This window comes from Pseudorca crassidens, chromosome 18 (assembly GCF_039906515.1).
Source record: "Pseudorca crassidens isolate mPseCra1 chromosome 18, mPseCra1.hap1, whole genome shotgun sequence".
NCBI classification, from domain to species: Eukaryota; Metazoa; Chordata; class Mammalia; order Artiodactyla; family Delphinidae; genus Pseudorca; species Pseudorca crassidens.
Window position 1 is genome coordinate 56,362,857 of NC_090313.1, and position 6,001 is coordinate 56,368,857.

The following is a 6,001-nucleotide window of genomic DNA, read 5'->3' on the forward strand; positions in this document are numbered from 1 at the left end:
ACCCAGTTTACTGTTCAGATGGCGAATACAACGTGCATATCCTTCAGATTAACCTTCCACAGAAGGAACCTGGTGAGGCTGCAAAATGTTTTCTTTTTAACTGTAATTATAACTGTTGGGGAGGGATATTGTGATACATGAAAAATACATACAGAGCAACTGATGTCTACAAAGCAGAGAAGTTGGAGGTCTTTTAGGAACTGCACAGCCCAGAAATTGATCCTTTCCTGCCAAAAGCTAGGAGAAGCTTTAACACTCTTTCTCCTACCACAGTGAGACCTTTTAGAGCTGTCATTCTGTGGATTCTATGTTTGCAGCATTTGTATAGAGAATACCAACCAATAACACTTACAGCGTAATTATCGTGTGCCATGCTGAGTGCTCTACGTAGCTTATCTCACTATACAATTGGAATCTATAAAGTGGTGAATAAAAACAGACACAGTTAGAGCCAAGGAAATAGGGTGGTTAAAACCAAGGAAGTAGCAAATAAAAATAGACATGGTTAGAACCAAGGAAATAAAGATTCTGTGCTAAAAAAAAAAAAAATCAACCTTTGAGTAATTGCAGAAAGGCTAGGAATTCTCTGAAATTTGTAGGTAAATCCTGATACCATCTAATGATGTTCATTGTGGTTTGTAGGCACAGATGGACTACAACAGGGACCAGCAGATGACCTCAGAAGTAGGTCAACAAAAAATCAGAACCAGGGCAGAGAACCGGCTCTTGCCTGCGTCTCTTAACCGGGGAGATCTTGCTAGTTAAGAAGACAGTTACTTCTTTATTAAATGAGTATTCCGGTTGTGGGCTGTTTAATATAAATTCATGCTTAAGTTCATCTGATAAACTGTACTTAATTCATGATGTAATTCTACATTCTTTCATGGTTTTTACAAAGTCCCAACTTAAAAGAACTTTGAGGACTGCTAGCTAACAGATGCAGCTATTGACGAGGGTCCAGATTTGGGCTCAGTGTTGTAGCTCCTGTTCACAGACTTGGAGAAATATTTACAAGGTACTGTGAGTGACTTAAGCAGTATGTAAAATACCATGTGTGACAGGACTCTATTTTGTAAAACAAAACAGAAGGACAAAACCCTAAACTGTTGTTTATTAGTATTGAAAAATGGGAAACAGGGGCTTCCCTGGTGGCGCAGTGGTTGAGAGTCCACCTGCCGATGCAGGGGACACGGGTTCGTGCCCCAGTCCGAGAAGATCCCACATGCCGCGGAACGGCTGGGCCCGTGAGCCATGGCCGCTGAGCCTGCGCGTCCGGAGCCTGTGCTCCGCAGCGGGAGAGGCCACAACAGTGAGAGGCCCGCGTACCGCAAAAAAAAAAAAAAAAAAAAATTAAAGACTTTAGTTTTAGAACAATTTCAGATTTGCAGAAAATTGAGAAGACAGTAGAGTTGCCATATACCTCACATCCACTTTCCTCTATTATTACCAACTTACACGAGTATACATGAGCTGTTATTACCTCTTACATTTGTCACAGTTAATGAACAAATGCTGAAGCATTATTATTAACTATAGTCCATATTTTGTTCATATGTCTTTATTTTTTATTGAATGTTATTCTTCTGTTCCAGGATCCTATTCAGGAGACCGCGTTACATTTAGTCATGATGTCTTCCTGGGTTCCTCCTGGCTGCAACCGTTTCTCAGACATTCATGGTTTTCATTGGCTTTGTCAGTTTCGAGGAGTCCCGGCAGATATTTTGTAGGATGCCCTATTGTTGGAATTTCTCATAATTAGACTGGGATTATGGTTTTGGGGAGGAACAGTTGATTTTTATATTCTTTTCATTTATTTACATCTTTCAAATTTTCTAAAATGAACATGTATTATTTTTGTACCAAAACAGTTATTTATAATAAAAATTATATATACATATGAGTGTATGTATCCATTGTTACCAGCCATCAGATTCAAAGATGGCTGCCCTAGTCATCAGTCAGTGAACTTGTGGTTGGCAGTTTTTCTTCAATGTGTTTCAACCTGTCTTTTCAGCACGCTCTCACTCTCTCCTATCACTCCATTTCAAAGCCTCAAACAGTTGGTAAAGGTTTAAGGTACAGCTTCTCTATAAGGGCACTTGCATTTTAATAGAAGAGTCTTAAAATCTGAAACATTTTCAAGATGCAAAGGAATTAGACTCTAATGGTGGAATTGCAGGGACCTGGTGGGGATGTTTGGCATGGGTAGAGGAGGGACCGTGCTCCCTATTTCTATGCCTAATTCTGCAGAGTGGTTATTCTCTGTATGAGATGCTCAAAGACTTATCGGAGACATGTAACTTAAAACATGTCAAAGAAATAAAGTCAGTTATCTGGCAGAAACTGAATTATTACCTCAGAATGGTTTTCTTCCTGACCCTAGAATCTGTTGTTTCTGAAAATATGGTTTCTTCCTTCCTTAGATAATAGTAGCCTGATTTTCCTTTCCTTCTCCCAGTGTCCCCCAGTATTCCAGAAGTGGCTATCTGACGAGGTTCAGAGTCAGACAATTCCCTCCTCTCCTACAGTGTTGGTGGATCTGGGGTAGACATGTGACTCTAAGTGAGCCAAGGGGAGCCTGTCCTGAGATCTTTGCAGAAGTCTTCAGAAGAACTTTATTTCTGTTACGGTTATTAAGCTGATGGGATGGAGTGGCTGGGGATCACGTGCCCTGCTACAGAGAAACCACCTGGCTGAGAAGGAAGTCAGTACGAAGGAAAGCAGACCTGGGAAGTGAAGGGAAACAGGTTCCTGAGGATAATGTGTGAACCTTCTCATTCTGACGAGCCAGACTTACCTCCTCACTTTTTCAGTTACATGAGCTGGTAAAGCCGTTTTTTAAGTTAAGTCAGCTCAGTTTGTATTTCTGTCACTGCAACTGGAAGACTCTTGATTAAAATGCTCTCTCAAGATCTTATTTCCCTAAATAAATTAGCTATCTTTGAACTTCAGCACCCTTTTCCTGTATCTCAATGTTATTTAATTTACCTTTGGATTCTTCTGTCTTGTTTCTGACCCCAAAAGTAAAGCCCACCAGTTAAAAATTTAGTCACACTGATTATTTAGTTTCATGTAACCTATATATTTATCTCCACCAGTGATTTAATCAAATTCAAATTACATTAAAACATCAAACATGTTGAAAATAGTCTCTGTGATTAGGATGCAGCTTCAACTTTGTGACTTTAAAATATCTTGCTTCATTTAAGCAAGCCTGCTAACGTTTGGGGATCTCTTTCTCACCCCAGCAGCTTCTTAACTACCAGCAAATTCTCCTGGTCAGTTGCCATGGCAGCAGCACTAACTCAACTTTCCCAATTTAAAAGTGTCATTTGTCGAATGAGCAACTGGCCTCTTTTCTACCACATCCCAATCTCTGGGCCAAAGTGAGACAAATTAAAGAGAGTTACATAGTACTTTTTGTACCAGAAGACATGCGAGGGTGGTTAAAGTGCTACCAAGAGGTCACATAGGGTAGGGGTGCAATGTTTGGACATCTCACAGCCACTTAAAATTGGGTCTCAATCCCCAAATCTGCCATATACTTACTGTCGGGCTGCAGAATGCTTATTAAAATCTCTGTGACTCCATCATCTGGGAAAAGAGACTAATAATCAAATCACAACTGAATATAACATACAGTACAATAATATACAAAATATTGGGGCTGGAATGAGATTAAAAGATCTGGTCTGTAAAGCGCTGAGCGTAATGGCTGACACAGAGGGAGCACTCAGCCAGCACCAGGTGGCTATTGAGATATACAGCTGTGATGACATCTGGACATCACTATATGCTTAAAATTAAAATACCTTATAGGAAGCTTGTGGATTAGAGGCTTCTCAAAGTGGGAAGAATGTAGTATCAAGCTGATTGGTCTTTCGAGAATAATAGATGTGTGGAGAAAATGCAACAAAGAACTAATTTGGGTAAATTATTTACTGTCTCACTTGTTATGGAATTAGGCCTAGAAATGTTCATAAAAGAATTAAACTACAAATGACCCTCCACCACCATCTCTGTTGAAATGACTCACTGAACACTCTTATGTGTTGCATGGTGCATGGCCATTCATTTCTCTATTGTACTTGAGTTAAAATGTAAAACAGATATTAGCAAAATCATTTTCCTTTTGAATCTATATCAGAAAATCATTTTCCAGACAAATGCTACCATATGTGGCTTTTCTGAACGTAGGGGCTAGAAGTCTAATCAGCATTAGAACTCCAGTAGCAGTTCTCATATTTTATTCTGAAAAGACAACACATGATTTCAGGATGGTGTCAACCTCCTATTCCAAACATTCTCTGTAGTTTCATGATCGGAAAGTGTGTGAGACTTCAAATGTTATGTTGTATGGACCCTCTAAGGATTGCTTCCATCTGGACGATGGGGGTACTGGGCCTTTAAACCTTGAAGCTGTTTCTTCTGATTCACTTCTTTTTTTAAGTAGGAATGTGAGACTAATGATATTTTAGGATAAATGCTGATTGCGGTTCGATAGCAGCAAAAGTGGTAAGGTAAAGTCACATGCAAGTCGTGACCGTAGTTACTTTATGGACTGTTGAACTGCCTAAATTGCTGAGTAACTTTCTTCAAGTTCAAATACTATACCAGGGAAGAGACTATTTACAAATAGTGTTTCTTGTACAGCTGGGTAGCATTTAGGATCATTCATGTATGTTCAGCATTTCCAAAGGTTAACAGTGTGAATCATTGCAACTGAGACTGGCATCACATGGCTTCAGAATGTCACCACATCAAACACGGAGCTGGCGTCAGGGAAGGAGGCCTGATGTCATTGTATGTTTGGCCTATGTGTTTTTTTAACCCAACAGCTAGCTTCCTGTGAAACTCACTAGCTCTGAATGGAATGTCTCCGTCAACTACATGCGGATTTTTCAGGATGCGTCTACCATCTTAGTGATGCTACTGAGATTCATACAGCTGAATGCTCATTAGGAAAATGAATTCTAAATTACGCAGATGAAAGAACAAGGGGAAAAGATGTGCTGAATGGCATAATATAGAGATCATGCCAATGATACTGAACTGGGAATGATTAAAATAAAAGTTACACTGACCAAGTTAAATCCCATTTTAGGTTTCCATCACAAGGACACAGTCCAGTGTGAGGGCTTCACCTGCAGCAACCAACCTTACAGGCTACAGCCAGCCTCGGACTTACGATCCAGATATGGGTCCTTACGTCAGAGGTGCTGTTTGCAAATGGTACTCCTCCTTTGAGGAGCTTTACAATGGTTAATTAGCCAGTGAATAAACCCTGCTATTGTATTGTGATGGCTAACCCTTTTAATCTTCAAGAATTTCTAGCCAGACTTAAGGTGAGTGATTAAAAGTAGATAAACAGCTAAAGACATGTGTTATTTAAAACAATGTTTTCACTGAGTTCTCTAAGGCAAGTGCTGGGTTTTCTCGAAAGCCCGAGTGGTCATGGGGTCTGCCCCACCACCTCTAAATGTCACCACGCTAGAGCTTCTACGCCTTCCCTACATTCCGAGCGCATCGATTTGATGCATGAAGATCTCCAGCTAGACTGTTTTCTGAGGGAAAGTGCTGGCTTTTATTCAGCATGATAGCCCTGGTACCCAGCATGGTGCCTGCTATGCACTGGTGTTTGTGTTTCCCCCAAATTCATATGTTGAAATCTAATCCCTGATGAGATGGTATTCAGAGGCGGGGCTTTTGGGAGGTGCTGAGGTCGTGAGGGTGGAGCTCTCCTGGATGGGATTAGTGCTCTTATAAAAGAGACCACAGAGCACTTCCTTGCCCCTTCTGCTATTTGAGAACACAGCCGAAGGAGACACAGCCAGAAGACAGCCGTCTATGAACCAGGAAGTGGGTTCCCACCAGACATCGAATCTGCTGGTGCCTTGATCTTGGACTTAACCTCCAGAACTGTGAGAAATGAATTTCTGTAGTTCATAAACCACCCAGTCTGTGGTATTCTGTTATAGCAGTGCAAACAGACTAAGACAAT